Here is a 23,476-nt window from a genome sequence, read left to right on the forward strand (position 1 = left end):
TACCTCTGTGCCTCCTAAGTCCCCACCCTTCTCATTTCAGACACAGCTCCAGGCTGTTTCTATCTTTTTAAGGATATCTTTAGGAAGGTAGCTGTTTTATCTCAGAAACTTACAGTAATCTCTGCTACTGTCACAGCCTACAATTGGGGGCAGATGGTGACTTTTCTTTATTGTTGTTATTATTATTTTGCCTCCAGAGTGATTGCTGGGGCTCGGTGCCTGCACCACAAATCCACTGCTCCTGGAGGCTATTTTTTTCCCTTTTGTTGCCCTTGTTGTTTTATCATGGTTGTGGTTATTATTATTGTTGTTATTGATGCTGTTGTTGTTGGATAGGACAGAGAGAAATGGAGAGAGGAGGGGAAGACAGAGAGGGGGAGAGAAAGATAGACACCTGCAGACCTGCTTCACAGCCTGTAAAGTGACCCCCCCCCCGGCAGGTGGGGAGCCGGGGGCTCGAACCAGGATCTTTACACGGGTTCTTGCTCTCCGAACCATGTGCGCTTAACCCACTGCGCTACCGCCCAACCCTCCCATTATTATTATTATTATTTTTTATTGCTACCAGAAATATAGCTGGGGCTCATGCCTGCAGAGAACTTCCCCCCAGAAGGTGGGGTCTAGGGTCTTCTACCCAGGTCCTTGCACATGGTAGGTAACATGTGCAATTAACCTACTTAACCAGGTGTGCCACTGCCAGGCCCTCAGACGGTGATAACTGAAAAGGGACAGAGATTCCTGAGGTGAATGGCCAGACCTGCTGAAAACCACCTGAGGGAGATAGTTTTTTTTTTCTTTTTTTTTCTTTTTTTTGCTGTTGTTGTTGTCTTTTTTATCTTCTGTTAAAAATTTTAAAAAAAAAATGTATGTATCAATTTCCAGGAAAGACTGAAGAATTGAGTCCCCTTAGGAGTGGGGGAGGGGTGGAGGAGAGGGAGATACTGAACATGAATGAATCCCATACCTGGTTGAGCGCACATGTTACATTTCGCAAGGACCCAGGTTGGAGCCCCCAGTCCCCACTTGCAGGGGGAAGGCTTCACAAGTGGTGAAGCAGTGCTGCAGGTATCTCTCACCCTCTCTATCCCTCCCTTCCCTCTCAGTTTCTGACTGTCTCTATCCAATAAATAAATAAAGATAATTTAAAAAAAATTTTTTTAAACCCATACCTTGTATTTTTTACCAAATCTGATTTAGGATGGAGGGCACCTGGAGAATTTAGAAAGAGCAACTTCCCAGAGCCCACTGTGGAGAATTCATTTCAGCCCATGGGAGATGAGTGTGTGGGAATCACTTCTCACCCCCCCACCCCTATTGCTTGGATGGAGCCACTTCAGACTAGTAGAAAGATGTGGATTCAAAACTGAGTTCCAGATTAAATACCGCAGTTCACCAAGTTTGCCACCCACTGTCCAACTTAACAGTCGATCAAAATTAAAGTCAAGTCAAATGCCTACTTGGGGCTTTCCCCACAAAGAGAAGCTACTCAGGCTTCCTGAATGACACTACTAATTCTGAATTTTATGTCTAGTAAGTCTAAGGGCCTATAAAAAAAAGTACTGAACTCTTATTTCTCATCTGAAAAACAAATGTTTGTTTACTTAAAAATAATATTCATGTCAATTAGCTCATGTATATAAAGTGTTTAGAAAATGTGATTAGTAGGTAATAAATGTTGTCATTATTGTTACTGCTACCTCTTTTTGATAGTTCATTTTATTTTATTTTTAATTTTAATTTATTTTCCCTTTTGTTGCCCTTGTTGATTTTTTTTAATTGTTGTTGTAGTTATTATTGTTGTTGCTACTGATGTCGTTGTTGGATAGGACAGAGAGAAATGGAGAGAGGAGGGGAAGACAGAGAGGGGGAGAGAAAGATAGATACCTGCAGACTTGCTTCACCGCTTGTGAAGTGACTCCCTTGCAGATGGGGGGGGGCCCCGAACCAGGATCCTTACTCCAGTCCTTGCGCTTCGCACTACATGCGCTTAACCCACTGCGCTACCGCCAGACTCCCTAGTTCATTTTATTTTTATTCAGTTTTTTCATTGGGGTAGGACAGAGAGAAATTGAGAGAGGAAGGGAAGACAGATGGAGATAGACACCTGCAGACCTGCTTCACTGCCTGTGAAGCGACTCCCCTGTAAGTAGGGAGCCGGGGATCAAACCAGGACCCTTGCATATGTGTGCTTAACCAGGTGCACTGCCACCTGGTCCCCTAATAGTTTATTTTATTTTTGAAGAGAGAGATACAGAGAAAGAGAGAGACCGAGTCCAGAGCACTGGTCTCTGGTTTCTAATGGTGTTGGGGATTGAATCTGAGGCTTCAGAGCCTCAGTCAGAAAAGCCTTTTGTATATTATCACCTCTTTTAAAATAGGCATTTGTGTTGGACTTGAAGGATTCAAGTTCTGGGTGTATCACCTTTTGCTCTAGAATGATGCAACCCAAACAGAAATATAATGAAAGTTCTATAAGAGTCCTTTCTTTCTCCCTTCCTTCCTTCCTTCCTTCCTTCTTTCCTGGTATTTCTCTGGGGTTGCTGTTTCAAACAGAGGGAGACATAGAGTGAGAATAAAAGATCCCACAGCACCAAAGCTTTCTCTAATTGGTACATGCATGTCACCACACACCCCACAAAAGTTAAGTGCTTTCCCCAACCTCCCCCCTACTCTCCATAACCATTTTAGTTTTCACATTTTACAAGAGACCGTTTGGTTGCCTCCTTCTTTCCTTCTTTTTCTTCTTTTTTGCAAGTTTCTTCACTTTAGTCATCTATAATTATCATGGGAGAAAAACCATCCAGTCCTTGTCTTTTGTCTGTCCACTTAATACAGTCTCACAGTTTTTGAGGACAGAGTGCTGTTCCGTTGTGTAGATATCTCACAACTGCTTTATCTTGTCAGCAGTTGCTGGGCATTTCGGTTGTTTCCATATTCGGTTGTTTAGCTCTTGTGAAATAAGCAGCTGTACATTTGGGGACTATAAACATGGAATTACCCGAGGATGCAACAGTAGCACTTGCAGACACTTTCTCAGAATGATGTGGAAACACAAATTCAAAGGGATCTACAGAGAAACTTAAGTTTCTTCTCCAAGGGAATATGAATCCACACTGAGAGTTCCAGACACCAAACATGGAATCACTGCTCTGTACTCTTCAAAGACATTTGGTGAAGATATTGTTTATTTGTCAGTTTTTTTCTTTGTTTGTTTATAAGAGAGCTCAGGGCAGTGCTCAGCTCTGGCATACAGCAGTGCCAGGCATAGAACCTAGAGCCTCTGAGCCTTTAGACATGCAACTCTGGTGTGCTTCCGCTGTGAAATTTCCCTTACCTTTCACAGACATTTCTTGTATAAACTTAATTTGTTACAAAAATAATTGGACAGCAACTTGCCTCTATCTAATCGTTTTCTTAGGTCATAGCTCTTTAATACCAATAGAAGTGAATAATTAAGTTCCTTAAGCACTCTTTCACACTGGTGATACATGTAAATAATTGAGTGGACATAGTTACTCATTCGAAAGTAAATGAAAAAGTCATTCTTGCCTTGTCTGAGCCTGCCTTGGTGAAAGAAATACTTATAACTGGCCCCGTGGCATTGTAAAAGGAAAAAAAAAAAAAGCACCTTGGAAATTAAAGTCCAATGAACTTAGGTTATCTCTCTTCCTCCTCCCTCTCTCCTTTCCTTCTTCTCACTGTTCTTCCATTCAGTGTCTCATTTTTCCCCTCTCTCTTTCTCTCTCTCATTCCCTTCCTCCCACCTTCCCTCACACTCTCTCCTGGGATGACATGAAGAAAATCATTACACATCTTCAAGCTTTGATTTTTCTTAATATGCAAAATATATGCCACAATAATAATAATTTATTTTTATATTTTTTATATTTTATTTTATTTACTTATTTATTCCCTTTTGTTGCCTTTGTTGTTTTATGGTTATTGTTGTTGTTATTGCTGTTGTCGTTGTTGGATAGGACAGAGAGAAATGGAAAGAGGAGGGGAAGATAGAGAGGGGAGAGAAAGATAGACACCTGCAGACCTGCTTCACCGCCTGTGAAGCGACTCCCCTGCAGGTGGGGAGCTGGGGTCTCAAACCAGGATCCTTACACCTGTCCTTGTGCTTTGCGCCACTTGCGCTTAACCTGCTATGCTACCACCTGACTCCCAATAATAATAATTTCTATCTCACAGGTTTTATTTTTCAAGAAAAAAAAACTTGAGATATGCAAGTAAACGTGCTTGGTATACTATCAAGTTATCTATATACAAAAGCTAGTCATTATTGGAGTCTTTTGTTAACTTGTAGTCTTAGAGGAGTTTGTTAAAGAGATTGGCATTAAAATGACCTACTTTTTCCCTGTTATTTCCCTTGAGGGTAGTAACTTCTTCTGTAAATCCACCCAGAGTGAAATTTCTGTCATGTGCAATTGAAAAGTTCCATATTCATAAGGACACATGAACAAAGTCCTGCTTTGACAACGGCTCTGGGGGCTTACAAACTGCCTTTGGGCGACTTGTGCTGCAAAGCAGAGCAGTGTTCTCCAGTTCTGTGACTGGTTTGGGGAATGCTTCACTCAAGGTTAACACAACTTGCCAGCTTGGAAAAAGTTGTGTTCTAGCTCAGGATCATTCCATGGACAGAGAGTCATAAAAAAATGCAGGTGCTTCTTTGATTTATTTTTTTGTTTGCTTGTTTCTTTATTGGAGGATTAATGGTTTACAGTTGACAGTAAAATACAATAGTTTGTATATGCATAAGGTTTCCCACTTTTCCACAGTTCAACTTCCACTAGGTCCTCCTTTGCCATCATGTTCCAAAACCTGAACCCTCCACCCCACCCCAGAATCTTTTACTTTGGTGCAGTACACCAATTCCTGTCCAAGTTCTGCTTATTTTTTTTCCCTTCTGACTTTGTTTTTCAACTTCTGTCTATGAGTGAGGTCATTCCATATTCATCCTTTTGTTTCTGACTGATCTCACTTCACATGATTCCTTCAAGCTCCATACAGGATGGGGAGAAGAAGGTGAAGTCATCATTTTTAATAGCTGAATAGTATTCCATTGTGTATATAGATCACTGCTTACTCAGGCAGTCATCTGTTGTTGGACACCTGGATTACTTCCAGGTTTTGGCTATTACAAACTGTGCTGCTATGAACATAGGTATACACAAATCTTCTTGGATGGGTGTGTTTGATTTTTTGAGGTATACCTGCAGGAGAAGAATTGCAGGGTCATAGGGTAGGTCCACTTCTAGACTTCTTAGAGTTCTCCAGACTGTTCTCCACAGAGGTTGGACCAATTGACATTCCCACCAGCAGTGCAGGAGGGTTCCTTTTTCCCCACAGCCTCTCCAGCATTTGTTGCTGCTACCTTTTCTTATGTCTGATATTCTCACAGGAGTGAAGTGGTATCTTATTATTGTCTTTATTTGCATTTATCTGACAATCAATGTCTTGGAGCATTCTTTCATGTTTCTCAGCCTTTTTGGATCTCTTCTGTGGTGAATATTCTGTTCATGTCCTCTCCCCATTTTTGGATGGGGTCATTTGTTTTCTTGTTGTTGAGTTTGGTGAGTTCTTTATTCTTATCTGATATATGGCATGTAAAGATCTTCTCCCATTCTGTGGGAGGTCTCTTTGTTTGCTGTGCAGAAGCTTTATAATTTGATGTGGTCCCATTGGTTTATTCTTGACTTAGTCTTCTTTCTAATTGGATTTGTATCATTGAAGATGTCTATAAAACATAGATGGAAAAGACAACCATCAATATTTTCTTCTAAATATCTAATAGTTTCTGGTCTAACATCCAAGTCCTTGATCCATTTGGAATTTACTTTTGTGTCTGGTGAAATACAGTGGTTCAGTTTTATCCTTCTGCACATTTTAACTCAATTTTTCCAACACCATTTGTTGAAGAGACTCTCTTTTCCCCAATTTAGTAGTCTGGGCACCTTTGTCAGAGATTAGATGTCCGTAGGTGTGGGGGCATAGTAGCTCCTTAAACCTAGTAAGTTACAGTGAAAACTAAAATAGTGCTAACTAAACAAGGAAAAATTCTAACCAAATAAATAAGTAGATAGCCCCAACCCAACACCATAAAGAGAGGCTGACTACCACTTTATTAAACTATTTTACATATCAAGAGATACTCATTGCACTTTGAGGAGGAACAGAGGAATGAATGAGCCAGCTAAGTCCAGGACTCATGATTTATTGATGCCCTTAATGTCAGTAGAATAAAATTGATGTGAACACCTTACTTCCAAGGATCATAGGGGTGTTGTTCTAGCTTATTTATTTCTCCCAAAAGCAAGGGATCCTATCTATAATTTCTTTTCCATGTAACACTTATTAAAGCAAAATTTTCACATAGGAGATTCTATTTACAAATACTCTTTAGAGGCCAGTGGTGGTGCACCTGGCAGAACACACACATTACCATGAGCAAGGGACTAGGTTCAAGCCTCAGGGAGGAAGTTCCCACAGGGAGGAAGTTTCACAAGCCATGAAGCAGTGCTAAAGGTGTCTCTCATTGTCTCTCCCTCCCCTCTCAATTTCTTTCTATCTTATCAAAATGAAAGAAATGATATGGGAGTCAGGTGGTAGCACAGACGGTTAAGCGCATGTGGCCCAAAGTGCAAGGACCGGCGTAAAGATCCCAGTTCGAGCCCCCAGCTCCCCACCTGTAGGGGAGTCCCTTCACAGGCAGTGAAGCAGGTCTGCAGGTGTCTATCTTTCTCTCTCCCTCTCTGTCTCCCCTCCTCTCTCCATTTCTCTCTGTCCTATCTAACAACAATGACATCATCAACAACTTCAGTAATAACTACAACAATAAAAAACAACAAGGGGAACAAAAGAGAAAATACATAAATATAAAAAACATACAAAATGTCTAAAGGTAATAATTATCATTCCAAGTTAACATTTTAGGTTATGCCATGTTACCAGTTATTTCATGATAATCATGCATGAGAGCTATATCTTAGGGTGCATTCCTTGCTGTGTGAAGGATATACATCATTTTACAGGTAAACATACAGAGGCTTCACTGTAGCCCTCCTGGTCTGTGCCTGCATTCACAGAACACTCCCAATCAAGCTGGGGAAAGTGTCCTGCGAGCTTCTGCCCACAGCCACAATCCATTGCATAAGGGCTTTGCACAAGGTCGCTTGGTTCCTGATCAAAGGTACTCAGTCAGGTGGTGAGGGGAGCTGAAATTCAACACATGCGTCACTTCCCAAGCCTCCTGTCCAAGCTCTGTGTCTGCCAAGGAAGAAGTTTTTTTTTTTTTTAATTTGCACAGATTAGATGAAGGGAGGAAAATAAAATAAGTCACCAACCTCACAAACCAGTCATTTTGTAGAATGAGGAAAGGGCTTCTTATGGAATCAGTCAGTCCACTGGACTATCCTCTCCTGCAATCTTACTCCTTGCTGTACTGCAGTAGAGGGGTTGGCATATAAGTATACACTCCGTGCATGTTTGTGTAATGAAGAAATGAGAGGTTTCCTTGTACAATTCTCCACATCTGAAAGTGAGCTTACCTGGGGTGTCAGTCTCTGTTTTGGTGAAAGCAAACTGATGTGTTAGGTCAAGTCTTCATTTGAGGAGTGAACGTCAACAGACATTCCTCTTACCAAGAGGCAGCTCCCTCGCGGTGTGAGGGATGTGTCAGGATGACATGGCTACTGGTAAAGTGCTCTCATCTCCAGGACCAGAGCAAAACTCCACCTGACTCGGATCCTAAGTATGTGGCAATATAGCCTTAGGAAAGTGACAAGAGTCAGGCAGGAGGTCACTGGGAGAGAGAGAAACGTTCCTGGCACTTGGCCGGTGCTATAGCAAACACTTAGCATGAAATAATCCATTTCATTCTCACAGCTAGTTTACGTAGCTTTACAGATTAACAGATGAGGGGAGAGGTGTAGTCAGGCTGCTTACCTTGTCTTGGGTCATGTTGCTAGTGAATAATTGGGAGTCAGGCAATGGATCAGCGGCTGGAGAGCAAGCCCTCCCATGCACTGCAGGACTTGGGTTCAGTCCCCACCATCACATGGGAATACTGTGGCCAGAATTAAAGGAAGACGTGGTGAAGACGTAGTAAAGTGGCATTCTAGTGCTTTACCATCACTCTTCCCCTCAAAAACTGATACAATAGAAGAATCTGGAACAGGGGCCAGGTGGTGACACACCTGGTTAAGTGCACATAGTCCTAAGCACAAGGATCCAGGTTCAAGTCCTCCACCCCCCACACCTGCAGGTCGGTGAGTGGGGCGATGCTTTATATGCAGTGAAGCAGGTCTGCACTTGTCTCTCATTCTCTCTCTCCCTGTCTCCCCCTCCTCTCTCAGTTTCTCTCTATCCTATCCATGGCTGCTAGGAGTGGTAGATTCATAGTGCTGGCACTCAGCAATAATATTGGAGACCAAAAATAAAAAAATATGACCAAGAAGACTATTCAGCAGTATTATGGTATCATGAATGTGCAAGTTCCTAACATTTCCTGACCTTGCAAAAAAAAAAAAAAAGATCATTTTGAATTTATGAAAGTAGTGGGGAAGGGATTGGGTGGTGGCACACATATTACAATGTGTAAAGACTCAGATTTGAACCCCTGGTCCCCGTGTGCAGGGGAAAAGCTTTACAAGTGGTAAAGCAGGGCTGCAGGTGTCTCTCTGTTGCTCTCCCTTTCAATTACCCCCTTGCCTCTCGATTTCTGGCTGTCTCTTTCCAAGAAGTAAATAAAGGTAATTAAAAACAAAGTAGTAGGAAGCAGTGTGGTCAATACAATATCAAAGCCTGTCTTTTTTTTTTTTTTTTTTTTTACTTTTTGCAAACTGTGTGTGATTTAATCAGATTGTCAGAGTTCAACTTTGGAAATGTATTTTTAGAAATGTTGCCTTTTCTTTCTTTCTTTTTAAAATATTTTGAAACCGAGCTTCCCTCAGGTGGGACTATGTGTAGAAAGTCTACACACAAAATCAGAAAAACAGAGCAAAGTGCACAAATCACACGTCGAAATCAGTGAATTTTAGTAGAATGAGAATGCCCATCTAATCAGTGGCAAGACCAAGAGATAAGTTATTGTCAGGTCCATAGAAGGTCCCCTCAAGTCACCTTCCCATCGCCAAGCCTCCAAGGTAACTATCATGTTGAATATCCCAAAATCATATTCACCTACGGTGAGCTTTATAAAATTGAATCATAGTTGTAGGAGCATTTAAATTTTTGGTCTCCTTTGCATCTGTATTTATGAGAGTTAGCCCTGTTGTTGCATGTGGCAGCTAGATTGATTGACTTACCTCCCACAACCTTTGCAAATTGCTGTTAACTGCTCTAGTGGGAAGAGCATCTGGTCACTGAGGCTGAGAAACAAAAGGTTGTTTACATTTCTCATCTATGTGTTTTTATTAAGTAGAATGTGTGAAGAAGTGGAGCTTTATTTTTCTGATATAGAAATAGCTCTGTGAAATTTAGAATGATTCATGAGCTCAGAAATCTAAAACAGTCAGATTCCTAAGAGCCAGGAGTAGAGCGACAGTTACCAGGAATTGGTGAGTCGGGGAGGGAAATTGGAGAGGTGTTTTTAAAGGATACAGAATTTCCAATTAATAAATCTTAGACACTTACTATAAAGCATTAGGTATATATTTATGCTAAATGTCCATAACATATACAGATTCCCCCCAACCCCCCACACACACACACACACAGACGCACGCACGCACATACAGTGAAGGAGAAAAGAGATTTAGAGTTGATGATGACACTTCTGACATCGTTTATGGTGACATTTTCACAGATGCATACTTATCTTCAGACACATCAAGGTGCATACATGAAATATGCAAAATGTTTTGCAGGCCAATCAAGAATTCCATTTAGATACAGTTTATAGAATACGTATATTTGAAATAGATGTATACAGCCGCTTGATAGTGGTGTATGACTTGAGATGGAGTAATTATATCAGGGAACATTGCTTTTTCTCACCTGTGCTAAGAGCAATGATACTTAGGTTTTCAAAGTTAAATGATGAAAGTCTGTAGAAAGCCTGTGATGAGTTCATACTTCCCTGTGCAAATCATGGGGTAAGCTTCTAGGGCACCTGAGACCACCTGGTCTACTAACTCGGATTATTAAAAATCCACTGGGTTTGAATGTAGAAACTGGGAAAAAAAACTGAAAACTGAAACAGAAGAGATCATTAAGTCAACACCAAGTAAACACCAAACTCAATTGTAGAGTCCGGTTTTGTTTTGGTTACAGCCTATGTACACATTGAAACACAAGAACATGTGCAATAGTGATCTGCTTAGTTATAGTGTGACACTTTTGATCATTTCACATTTTGACTTCCCTCTAGTTGTTAAAATTCCTGAATAATTGTGATTATTTATAAAGTAAATGTGATACAGAAAGATTTATCATTTGACCTTGTATGCACTCTCCTATTTTTCCTCCATCTGAGAATAATCTAAGTGTTTATCTCAGCTTCATTTTACAGAAATCTAGTTTCAGAAAACTTAGGTAACTTGCCTGAGGTCACTCCATGAAGCAAGATACAAGGCTGGAAACATGCCAAGTCTTCTGAGTAAACATTGTGCAGCCTACCAGTGCTAAGGACTGTGTTAGGTGGACTAGAAAAGGGAAGAATCTCAAGAAATGGAAATAGTTAGAGAAACAATTACACAATTTACCATAGAAAAGACTCAGTCATAAGATGAAACTTGAAATGCGTGCAAAATTTTCATTGTAGAATTGAGCCTTCTATTTCTTAAGCCAAAATGCAGTCTTACCAGGGACTTTGAGGGGACTGTTTGTCTTAATAATTTAGCCCCCTGACCACCATAGTTCTCATAAAATCTTGAAGGCTATTTGCTTAAGGTTTTGATTTCTACTTTGTTTTGACTTGGTTTGAGTTTTTTCTTACAAGCTCATGTGTTTCAGTTCTTTAGGGTCTACATATGAGTGACACTACCCAGGAGTCCCCTTTCATCTCTTTACTTATTTCACTAAGCATAATCACCTCCAGTTCCATCCATTTTATCCCAAAGGGCACAATATCATCTGTTTTGATTTCTAAATGGGCAGTGGGGGGAGGAACACAGAACACTGATGGTGGGTGCAGTGTTAAATGATATTCTGTAATGTTGCAGTCTTGTAAACCAATATTAATCACAAATGAATAAATAATAAGTTACCCCCCGATGTTTTGACTTGTACTGTAAGCTCAATTAACTATTATGTCCTGAAACCTCACCTCTCCAGAGCCCTACTCCACTAGGGAAAGATAGAAACAGGCTAGGGATATGGACTGACCTGTCAACATCCATGTTCAGCAGAGATGTAATGACAGAAACCAGAGAATTTGCAGAGGCCAGAACCCCCACCTTCTGCAACCCATAAAGAACTTGGGTCCATACTCCCAGAAGGGGAGAAATGTTGGGGGAGGAGGATCAGAGGGTTCTAACCTGCAATTCCATCAGGACCTGGTGAGAGAAGAAAAAAATAAGGACATTCAAAAGTAGTAACAGGTGTAGTTGCGACTTAGGAAAGAAGAAAAGGCAAGACCACAGGGAAAAAATGGGATATATATATATATATATATATATATATATATATATATATATGTATATATATATTCATAGAAATAATAGTCAGCCCATATCTGTGACCTTGGGGAAAATACCTCAGTTTTCAGTTTCAGTGGGGACACAGAACTCTGATGGTGGGAAAAGTGTGGAATTATACCCCTGTCATCTCATAATTTTATAAATCAAAATTAAATCACTAATAAAAAATTTTAAATCATAGATGAAAATAACTGGGTTGACTCTCCTCAAGAAATCTCTTCAGATCCCAGCATCCTTGAATGGAAGTGGGATTTCCAGGCCAGTGGGAGAGAAACTATAGAAAAGGGGACAAAGAGAAACCAGAGTGGAAAATTATAGCCTATTTATGAACTGGAAAAAGGTTGCTGGAAAGGACAAAGGCAAGCTGACCTGTAAGTCTCCCCCTGCACACCCAATCCCATCCCCCAGCTCAGAGGTGGCTTTTTTGGGAAGCAGGGGTAGCCTGTGATAGAACCTACTATGGAGAAGAAAACCCTTCTGGACAGATTACAAGACTGAACTTCAAACAGAGTGCATCTTTTGTCAGAACACACAAGGTATGCCTGCTCATGGCCCTGAGCAAGCCTGCAGTATGATCTGTCTGCCCACTGAAACAATCAGGCAGCCACTCCTTCAGTCACCTGTCACTCCCCACTACAGAAGAGAACTGCAAAAATGGGCTCTTTGGGAGCTAGGAAACCTCAACAGACAAACAGTCTCTCCAATCATGAGCATATACATTAGTTTGTTTTATTAGTTCGTTAATTCCTTCTCTGGTTCTCTGTAAATAGTTCTTTACAGTTCCTTAATTTGCAGTAGTTGGATGATTTTTGCTTTTGTTTGCTCCTCCTCTTTTCTCTCCTCCTCCTTCTTTTTTGCTTTCTTTTTTATGTTGTTGCTTTTTTGTTTGTTTGCTTTAGGGAGTTGTTTATTTTGTTTGTTATATTCTTTGTTTTGTTTTTTTTTTTCTGGGTTTTTGGGGCTTCTTGTATTTTTTTGTTTGAAGTTTCTTGTATTTTTTGCTTTGCTATTTTTCCCTACCTCTTCCTGCTATTTATTTCTCTCTTCAATTTAAACAGAAGAGATCCTACAACTCATCTTCCAAGGCAGTGGTATCACTACTGAATAAAAGCTCCAGAAACTCCTGAAGCACAGCACAAAGTAACTGACTTCAGGGGACCAGGAACCAACAGGCCAGAGGCCACCTCACACCATACCATACCTGAATAGCAACACCCAGGAAACAAATTTCAAAAGACATCAAATGTGATAGTCAAACCAAAAAAGAACCGCTACAGCAATGAACCAGGATAGAAGATATTTTTAAAAATTCCAACAAGCCAGAAGAAAATAAGAATGAGGAAAACATCTCAACATCAATTGTGTGAGAATCACAGGAATGAGGAAAGCTTTTGAGGGGAACATTATCATAAATGGGAAAACAACAAATGGGACTCTGGAAGAAAACACAAAATCAAGGTAGGCAATTAGAGCACTAAAAGCTGAAATAGCTGAGTTAAGAGCCAGAGTGAACAAGTTAATACTGTCATTAAACATGGTAACAAAATGGCTGAACTAAGGAATGGAGTTGAGAGAAGGGAGAACAAGATAACTGAGACAGAAAACAGAATTAGCAAGTCCAAAGATAAATTAGAGAAAACTAAAAAAGAAGTAGTAAAACTAAAATAGATATTAAGAGACACTGAAACCAACAACAAAGACATATGGGATGATCTCAAAGGAAGTAATATATGCATTATTGGTTTGCCAGATGTTGGTATGCTTCTAAATCCTGCTTCTAAGACCACTTCTCTTGCATTGCTTGACGTTGTAGTCTATTTAGATAATCATTGTTTTCATTGGTTTAATCCCCACTGGTTCACGCACTATTTTCCTTCTCCCCACCCCCTATCCTATGTACTTCCTCTTCCTGACACTTCCGCCTCTGGAGACATAAAAGACAGGGCTTTCTAATGAAGAGAGATTAGAAGAGATTAGATTGTTTTACTGCATCCCCACTCTTCAATAAAGATTGAACTGGGTTCCCAGCTCAGCCATGAGTCCCTGGTCATCTCTCTACTGCCCTTGAAGCTAGCCCAGCCCAGCCCAGCAGCCAGAGGAAGAAAGAGTGGAAGGATTTGAAGAAAACATACTAAAGTAGGTAATAGAAGAAAAATTTCTTCACTCTAAACAACAGAAAAGACGTAAATATTCAAGAAGTCTCAAGAGTCTCCAATAGAATCACCCCAGGCCTAAAAACATCAAGACATATTATCATTAAAATGGAAAATTGTAAGTATAAAGAAAATATCCTGAAGGCTGCAAGAGAAAAAAAAAATAGTCACATACAGTGGAAAAAAACATAAAATTATCATTAGATTTCTCCATGTAAACTATAAAAGCCAGAAGAGAATGACAAGATATATATCAAGTGCTCAATGAGAAGGGCTTTCAGGCAAGAATATTGTATCCTGCTAGACTATCATTTAGACTAGATGGAAGGCTAGAAACATTTTCAGACAAGCAACAGTTGAAAGAATCAACTATCACCAAGCCTACCCTGCAAGAACTTTTAGAAGATCTCTTACAAATAATAACACCAAGAACATACCATAAGTCAGAATACTCAGAAAAGTTTAGAATAGGGGCACTGAAATATCTTAAATTCAAAATATCAATAAGTATTAATGGCCTTAATTTCCCCATTAAAAACACAGAATAGGAAGACGGATAAAAAGCATAACACAGCCATATTTTGTCTGCAGGAATCCCACTTAACTCAGCAAGACAAAAGTGAAAGGATGGACAGCTATCATACAAAGTTAACGGACCAAAAAAAAAAAAGTAGAAACAGCTATTCTCATATCTGCACAATAGATATTACAATAAATAAATAATAAAAGATAGGAATGGACATTGCATAATGCTCAGAGGATCATTCAATCGAGAAGACAACATTTATGCAGCCAATGAGGGGCCATCTAAATAATTCAGACAACTACAGAGAGAGCTAACTTCACTTCAAAAGTCCTTCACCACAAAAACCTAGAATACACATTATATTTGAATCCATATGGGATATTCTTAAGAATACACCATATGCTATGCCACAAAGACAGTGTCCACAAATGCAAGAGCATTGAAATTATCCCAAGCATCTTCTCAGACTACAATGGAATTAAACTAATACTTAACAACAAACTGAAAATTAGCAAAAGTACCAACATATGGAAATTCAACAGTACACTATTTAACAACCACTGGGTCAAATAAGAAATTAAAGAAGAAATTTAAATGTTCCTAGAATCAAATGACAGTGAAGATAAGAGCTACCAAAACATTTGGAATACATTTCAGGCAGTACTAAGAGAGAAATTCATAGCCATACAGCCACACACAAAGAAACAAGAAAAATATGAAACAAAAGAATGTGACTAACACCTTAAAGACTTAGAGAAAGAAGAGAAAAGAAGACAGGGCCAGGTGGTGGCACGCCTGGCTAAGTGCACACATTGCGGTGCACAAGGTCCCAGGCTCAAGCCCCTGCTCCTCACTTGCAGAGGGATAGCTTCATTAGTGGTGAAGCAGGACTGCAAGTGTCTTTCTCTTTCTTTCCCTCTCAATCTCCCCTCTCAATTTTCTCTGCCTCTATCCAATAGTAAATAAATAAAGTTTTAAAAAGAAGAAAAGAAGCCTTAAGTAACCAAAAGGACCAAAATAACTAAAATTATAGTAGAAATAAATAACATAAAATAAGAGAACCATACAGAAGATCAATAATGTTAAGTGTTTGTTCTTTGAAAGGGTAAACAAAATTAGTAAAACCTTAGCCAGAATGACTAAAAAATAAAAAGAGAATACTCAAATAAGTAGGATTGTGAATGAAAGAGGAGATATTACAACAGACACCACAGAAATCCAACTCATCATGTGAGGCTTCTATGAACAACTATATGACACCAAACTAAAGGATATGGAATAAATGGAAGAGTTCCTAGAAACATAACCCTCCAAAATAGAACCAAGAAGAGCTAAAAACATAAGCAGGCCAATCACAGCCAATGAAATTGAAACAGTTATCAATAACCTTCAAAACAATAAAAGTCAAGGACCAGATGATTTTACAAATAAATTCTAAAAGACCTTCTAGGAAGAGAAGTATTTGTATTAATACTTTTGAAGCTCTTCCATATCATTAAAAACACAGGAATACCCCCTTCAACCTCCTATGAATCCATTTTAAGAGAATAGAACAAAAGCCACAAAAATTTATCTGGCACCAGAAATTATCTAGACTTTTCAAAGCAATCTTGAGAAAAATAGAATATAACTGGAGGCATCTCACTCCTAGGTCTCAAACTATGTTATAGGGCTATTGTAATCAAAATTGTCAGTTACTCAAACAAAAATAGATATAGTGGCCAGTGGAATAGAATTGAGAGCCCAGAAATAAGCCCTCATACCCATGAATATCTAATTCTTGACAAGGGGGCCCAAAATATTAAGTGAAGAAAAAGTCTCTTCAACAAATGGTGTTGGGAAAACTGGGTTGAAACATGCAGAAGAATGAAACTAAACACTATATTTCACCAAACACAAAAGTAAATTCCAAATGGATCAAGGACTTAGATGTTAGACCAGATACTATCAAATACTTAGAGAAAAATATTGTCAGCACTCTTTTCCATCTAAATTTTATAGGCATCTTTAATGATACAAATCCAACTTCAGGATGTGAGGGCGATCTTGCTGCGACATCTGTCACCCCATTGATTGTCAGGGTTGATTCGGCTGATCTGGCTGGCGAGGCGGGTGTCCTCTTCCTCCCTTACTGCTCCATGTGCGTCCCTCCCGAAGCTGTGTGCTTGGTCGAAGAGGACGGCCTTCCCCAAATAGAGACGGACTGGTCTTCGGTCAAGGGTATAGGAGTAGCTGCGCTCCCCTGCTAGAACCTCCAAACAAATCCAACTTCAAAGCAGACTAAAACAAAAATAAACCAATGGGACTACATTAATTTGAAAGGCTACTGCACAGCAAAAGAAACCACTGCCCCCCAAAAAGAGACTCCTTACAGAATGGGAGAAGTTCTTTACATGCTATACATCAGACAAAATGCTAAAAACTAAAATACATAAAGAGTTCACTAAGCTCAGCAACAAAATAACAATTGACCCAATCCAAAAATGGAGAGAGGATATGAACAGAATATTTACCAAAGAAGAGATTCAAAGGCCAATGGACATATGATTAAATGCTTCAAGTCATTTGACTGTCAGTGAAATGCAAATAAAGACAACATTGAGATACCACTTCAATCATACTTTTTTAGTATCTATCACACGGAAATGATGCAAGAATTAATGAGAGGGGCATGAGCTTCTTTGAGAAATGAGCTATGTGAATGCCACTTATTAGTAACCACATTAATATTAACTGGAACTATTCATCCGTTCTCCTATTTCTCAGGATCATGTGCAATAGCTGTAAGATTGGCAGAAGGAAGTACATCTTCCTTTAATGTTCTTGTTCATGTCAAAAAGGGAAAGAAAGGAAGAAGAGAAAAACGTTTCACCCGCACCCCCTCCCCTGGTCTTCCCTCTGGAAATTTTTGACAAATGCACTTGACCCTCATAACCATAGGTTAATACCTTACTTATCCTTACTCCTTTAAGCCTTGCTTCTTGATTCTGTAGTGTTAAGCATTGCTCCTTCTCAAAGCTAGTTTATAAAACGGGACAAAGAAACAGCTTTGTGGGTTCAGAGACCCACATCTGGAAGGGCACGTAAGCATTGTCTTTGATCTTCTGTTTTGAAGTGAAGTGAAATAGGATAAGGAAATATATTCAGGTGACTTGGAGCTTTGCTTTATATGCTCTTTTCCTGCCACCTGTCTACCTCTACTGGTCAGGTTCTCAGCCTGTTGCTTCTGTAATCCTTACACCCTGAGTCTTACCTAGTCACATTCTTTCTGTTGCCACCCCATGACCACTGCTGCCATCCACCCTCTGGTGGATTAGGGACAGGCACACAAAGGACCAGGGCCAGAGTTGGGCAATACTAGGCTCCACCCCCCCCACCCTGGGTTAAAAAGGCAGAGACTTTATGTTGGTGGCCTCTTCTTTACTCTGATGCAGGTATCTAGCATATCCTGGTGTACAGGCTGTAGCATTCTTGTGGGTTGTCTCTTCTTTGGGTTGGGGTATAGGTCCTGTGGTGAAAGCAGGTTCCCATCTCTATCTGGGTCACAGCATATCAGACTGACAGTGGGCAGGTTCATTGTCCCAGAGCAGCTCATGACAGCACTGCATGCATCCTAATTCAATGCAGCACCTCTGGTGTCCTCTGAGGTGTTTCCCTCACAATATTCCATGACTGAGTGAATGTGAGATTGAAGTATAGATATTCACACCATGCAATTCATTTGTTACTTGTGACAGATGTGCCATCATGCTGCCCGATGTCAGGGAGAGGGGCATGGAAACTCTACTTTGTCTTTGTAACTTGTTCTGTAACTCAGTTTCTTTCCTTTTTTTGCCAAACAATCATGCATAACCACTGTGCTCTCTTCTCCACCAAAATTGTTCCTCTTTAATTTCTAATTAAATGACTCTGGCTTAGTGCATTTTGTGTTTCAGGAACATATGGTTTCAGCATTACATGTTAGACACTGTATGTTTCAGTATCATGTTATTAATTACATTTACCACTAAATCCTTTATCTACAATGGAGTGCTGTAAAATAAAATGATTTTAAGTGTCACAATGGACAGTAGAGATTCCAGAATGAAGGGCAAAATTTCATACTTAACTCCTGTAACAGTCCTGTTTATTTGGTGGTGGTGTTGTGGCCACAGCCTCACACATAGACTATTTCATCAGTCTAGGATGACTTCTTCAGAAATAAGTATGGAAAGAGAGAGAGAGAGAGAGAGAGAGAGAGAGAAACACAGAGAGGGGCAGAGAGAGAGAGAGAGAGAAACACAGAGAGGGGCAGAGAGAGGGGCAGAGAGAGGGTGAGAGAGAGAGAGACAGAGAGAGAGAACAGCATCATTTCCCCTTGTAGTACCAGGACTAGAATCTGGGCCATGTCAACAGCTGGGCACATTGACTGCCCAGTAGTCCATCTCTCCTGTCACCAAAGCCCATTTCCCCTACTTTTTGACCTGCTCTTTCATTTGATATGAAAGTCTAAAAGTTACTCATGAATGCACTGCTCCTGGAACACCCCCCCCCCTTTGTTGCCCTTGTTGTTGTAGCCTTGTTGTGGTCATTATTGTTGTTGTTGATATCGTTTTCTTGAAGTATTTATTTACTTATTCCCCTTTTTGTTGTCCTTGTTGTCGTTGTTGGATAGGACAGAGAGAAACCAACAGAGGAGGGGAAGACAGAGAGGGGGAGAGAAAAACAGACACCTGCAGACCTGCTTCACCGCCTGTGAAGCGACTCCTCTGAAGGTGGGGGAGCCAAGGGCTCAAACCAGGATCCTTACTCCGGTCCTTGCGCTTCACGCCATGTGTGCTTGACTCTACCACCCGACCCCCTTACTATTCAGTTCTATATCTCTTCCTAGTCCTCTCAACTCCCAAATGCTTGTGTTTTGGGTTATTTTTCTGGTCCATTAATAATTATAGTCCTATTTATTGTTCATATACTAAGAACTGGCTGCCACACCACATACTGTATCTCATATAATAAATACCTTTGTAACTTCATGTGATAAATATTCTTTTTTATGTAGATCCAGAGATTAAATCCAAGATCTCTCACTCATAGCTCCCTGGGTTAATTTTATATTTAGGAAGGGGGGTGGGGGCAAGGCAGAGAACTAAACACCACGATGCCATCCATGGAGTTTTCATTCGGTGCCAGGCTTAAACCTAGACTTTTATGAATGCAAGGCTGTCACTTTACCACACCTCCCCACCCTGAGATAAACAATTTTACTTTTACTTTATGATGTATGATATCAAGTCCAACATCACACTGTGAGTGATGGAAGAAAAGGTCTAAGTTCCCAAACCCTTGCTTCAAAAATTGTGCTCTTCCCAACACTACAAACATGTTTCCGCCTCCCGGTATCCACTGTATAGGCAGAAACTTTGGTTTCCATTCTCTGAATATTTCCGAAATGTCATATACGTATTAACCTCAGAAAAAAAAAAAAAAAAAACTACCACTAGAGCTACCAAGTTAAAGCACGGAGGCTAGTCTCGGATGGCACTGTTTCTTTCTTCAGATGGTGCCAATAAGGAGCACCTGAGCCTCCTGTTTAATTGTCTAGGAAGGCCCTAAAACAGCACACAAAGAAAATATTGACCCGGGGGTCGGGCGGTGGCGCAGTGGGTTAAGCGCATGTGGCGCAAAGCGCAGGGACCGGCGTAAGGATCCCGGTTCGAGCCCCCGGCTCCCCACCGAGTCGCTTCACAGGCGGTGAAGCAGGTCTGCAGGTGTCTGCCTTTCTCTCTCCCTCTCTGTCTTCCCCTCCTCTCTCCATTTCTCTCTGTCCTATCCAACAACAAACAACATCAACAATGGCAATAATAATAATAACCACAACGAGGCTACAACAACAAAGGCAACAAAAAGGGGGAAAAAATGGAATCCAGGAGCGGTGGATTCATGGTCCAGGCACCGAGCCCAGCAATAACCCTGGAGGGGGACAAAAAAAAAAAAAGAAAAAAAGTATTGACCCCAGATCAAGAGTGAATGAGCTGTGGCCATTAGCATTTAATTGGTAGCTCTCTGAAGAATCCTTTTCTCACTGTTCTACTACTGTAATAATTGCATTCACTCCACGAAAGTGGAAATCAGATCCCTTTTTTTCTTCTTTGCAAAAGAGAAATGTAGTAAGTCATCTTGCTATCATTTTGCGTTTCGACTGACAGTAGCCTCTGAGCAAGTTCCTTCTCACCAACTTCGTGAATGCCTGAAGCTTCTTAGCAAGAATCACAGATGCCAAAACAAAAAAAAGAAAAAAAAAATCATAGATACTAATGTAAGATAATAAAGCCTACATAGTTGGGAAATGGCTAGACTTTGTTTTTTTTTTCTTTTTCCTTTTCCCTCCCCTTCTCATTCTTTTTTATTTTAAAAGCTGGGAATAAGGTTAGGAAGATTCTTACATTTCAGGAAAAGCATACTTGGAAGAAATACTCTTCCAGATGAAAACAAAGGAGATAATGAAGCATTTCAAGCACAATTGGCAATAAGTGAGTTTTTTTTTTTTTTTTGATTTTCATTAAAGCACTTTTGCAATGTCTGGTGTGAAGTGAGCTTTTTAAGTACACCTCAGCTTTTACTGCCCATTTATAAAGAGTGTGAAAGAAAATGGACGAAGTCACCTCGAGTGGTTTTGTGGCTTTTTAAGTATGACATACAGGATACTGAATTTTAATCTATTTTAACCCTATTCCTCCTGAAATGTGGGCCTGTGGGAGGTGGGGGGGAGAGTCAACAAAACATAAGTTTTTTGGAATATGCATCTGTAGCCAAGTGAGTCTAGTCACTTAAATTTTTGTGCTCTTTATCTCCTTTTCTGCTTCAAGTATGAGTGCTATACACATAAATTATTGACTATATATATATATATAATGTTTTTATGGATAACACATATACAGTCCTCTTTCTTATAAATGTCTTTTTTTTTTCTCTAGAATTTTTTATCTTTCTTACATCTTTTTTTTTTCATTCTTCTTATCATATATCTTAGGGTTCCTAAATTTGTTGTTTGTGTTGAAGGAATCTTTTGGTGATAATTTTTATCTGTCACCAAATGACCTGCACTTCTCTGGGAGACAACTACTGGATGGTTTTACTCATATGTACAATAGGAAGGACGGAAGTACATGAACCTGTTCTTAAAAAACGTCAAGCTTGGGAGTCAGGCAGTAGCGCAGCGGGTTAAACGCAGGTGGTGCTAAGCACAAGGACCAGCAGAAGGATCCCAGTTCGAGCCCCCAGTTCCCCACCTGCAGGGGAGTCACTTCACAGGCGGTGAAGCAGGTCTGCAGGTGTCTTTCTTTCTCTCCCCCTCTCTGTCTTCCCCTCCCCTCTCCATTTCTCTCTGTCCTATCCAACAACAATGACGTCAATAATAACTACAACAATAAAAAAAGGGAACAAAAAGAATAAATAAATAAATAAATAATTTTTAAAAAACCGTCAAGCTGTCACAGCAGAGGGGTAGATAGCATAATGGTTATTCAAACAGACTCTCATGCCTGAAGCTCCAAAGTCCCAGGTTCAATCCTTGGCACCACCATAAACCAGAGCTGAACAGTGTTCTGGTAAAATAAATAAATTATATATAATTAAGTAAATTATATATATATATATATATATATATATATATATATATATATATCAAACTATCACTAAGAGTGTGAAAACTATTATCTTAACCTGTGGTGGTGGGTACACTGTGGAAGTTTGCCCCTATAATGTTATGGTCTTATAAACTATGATAAAATCAGTAATAAAAACACATTTACAAAAATTATTGACATACTAGTGAGAGGCTTTATTATCTCTCTAGTGTTTTGTGTAAAAATGAAAAAAGTACTCAAAATCTCAAAGGAATGTATATAGTCTTTTCTTTTTTTAAATTAAGTTCATTTTACTTACCAGAACACTGCTAAATTCTGGCTTCTGGTGGTACTGGGGTTTGAACTAGGGGACCTTTGCTGCCTCGGGCATGAAAATCTTTTTTCATAAACACAGTTCTGTCTCCCCAGTCCTACATAGTCTTTTGTTTGTAAAAGAATGCTGAACAGAGCTTTTAATTTGATTAGTGTCCATTGTGTGTTTGCAGTTTAGAAAATTTGGTTGAGTTACCAGATGCTTTTCCCCCCTCAAATATCAACTAAATTAATCCAGGAGAGTTTAACTGATTTTTGTAACTGTAACATCATTATCTCACCTAACACAAAATTAATCCAACATTCACTAACACAGGATTCTCAAGCCAGTAACCATACATATTAGTTCAGACTCACAGCCTTTTGTATCTGAAATAACATGTTATAAACACTTAAGATGAGTTTTCTTATTGAGCAAAACGATGATCTTGAAAATGTGTGTGTGTGTGTGTGTGTGTGTGTGTATGTACAAACAAAGAATCTTTCCAGAAAATTTAGATTCTCACAGGGACAAATCAGCGTCCCCTGCATTAATCAAAATGAAAATCTGCAGTGTTCAGGTCTGGCTCCATGTGAAAGTCCGGTTCAGAATTTCCCTGTAACCCTGGCAGTTGCAGAAGAGAACTTTTAGCTTTGTTTAGTATAATAAGGGCTGCTGGACTCCCAGGCCAATAAACGTGCTCATGTAAAACTCCAGACGGTTTCTTCTCTTAGACCGAAATCATATCGCAAAAGACCTCGTTTTGCCTCGACTTCAGGGAATAATAGTTCAGGGGAGGGGAGAAGAGATTGTACCTCTGGCTTGTGCCAGTCAGTGCTAGCTGAGTTAAAAGTTCTTCCAACATTTACACATTTTCCCCCGGAATGGATGACAGCCTAGTCTTTCAATGAGCTGACTTGTCAGTTCCCTCCATCACACACCCCAAACCCTTGACTGTATTTCATTTAAAAGAAAAAGGGAGAAGATGTTTGCCTCATTTCTCCTCTAGACAGCAAACACTCAGAAATGACATCACACAGCCTAAAGAGCCCCGGGATGACTAAGGCAGAGAGAGAGAGAGAGAGCCTGAGAAAACACTGCTTCTGCCTTTAGTTAGGACACATGTATGCAGATGAGCCTCTAAGAGCCGGGTTCCCGCCTCCTTCCTCAGAGGAAGTTTCTTGGTAGATCACAGACACCTCACCCAAGCGAGGGGAGCGGAGGGGGGCGTGAAAACT

General features: G+C 40.0%; 1 protein-coding gene across 6 annotated transcripts in view; it reads left to right on the plus strand.

Annotated features, from left to right (window-relative positions):
- The window catches only part of PDE4B (phosphodiesterase 4B), a 651,743-nt gene that overhangs the window by 584,464 nt on the left and 43,803 nt on the right, over positions 1-23,476 (plus strand). Inside the window, exon 1 of one of the 6 annotated variants that reach the window (XM_060206366.1) lies at positions 23,018-23,422. The exons of the other annotated variants lie outside the window; for them this stretch is intronic. The gene's annotated coding sequence lies outside the window, so the exon portion shown is untranslated. Of the gene's footprint in view, positions 1-23,017; positions 23,423-23,476 lie in introns of those variants that run through there. 6 annotated transcript variants of the gene reach the window in all.

This window comes from Erinaceus europaeus, chromosome 13 (assembly GCF_950295315.1).
Source record: "Erinaceus europaeus chromosome 13, mEriEur2.1, whole genome shotgun sequence".
In the NCBI taxonomy this organism is placed as follows: Eukaryota; Metazoa; Chordata; class Mammalia; order Eulipotyphla; family Erinaceidae; genus Erinaceus; species Erinaceus europaeus.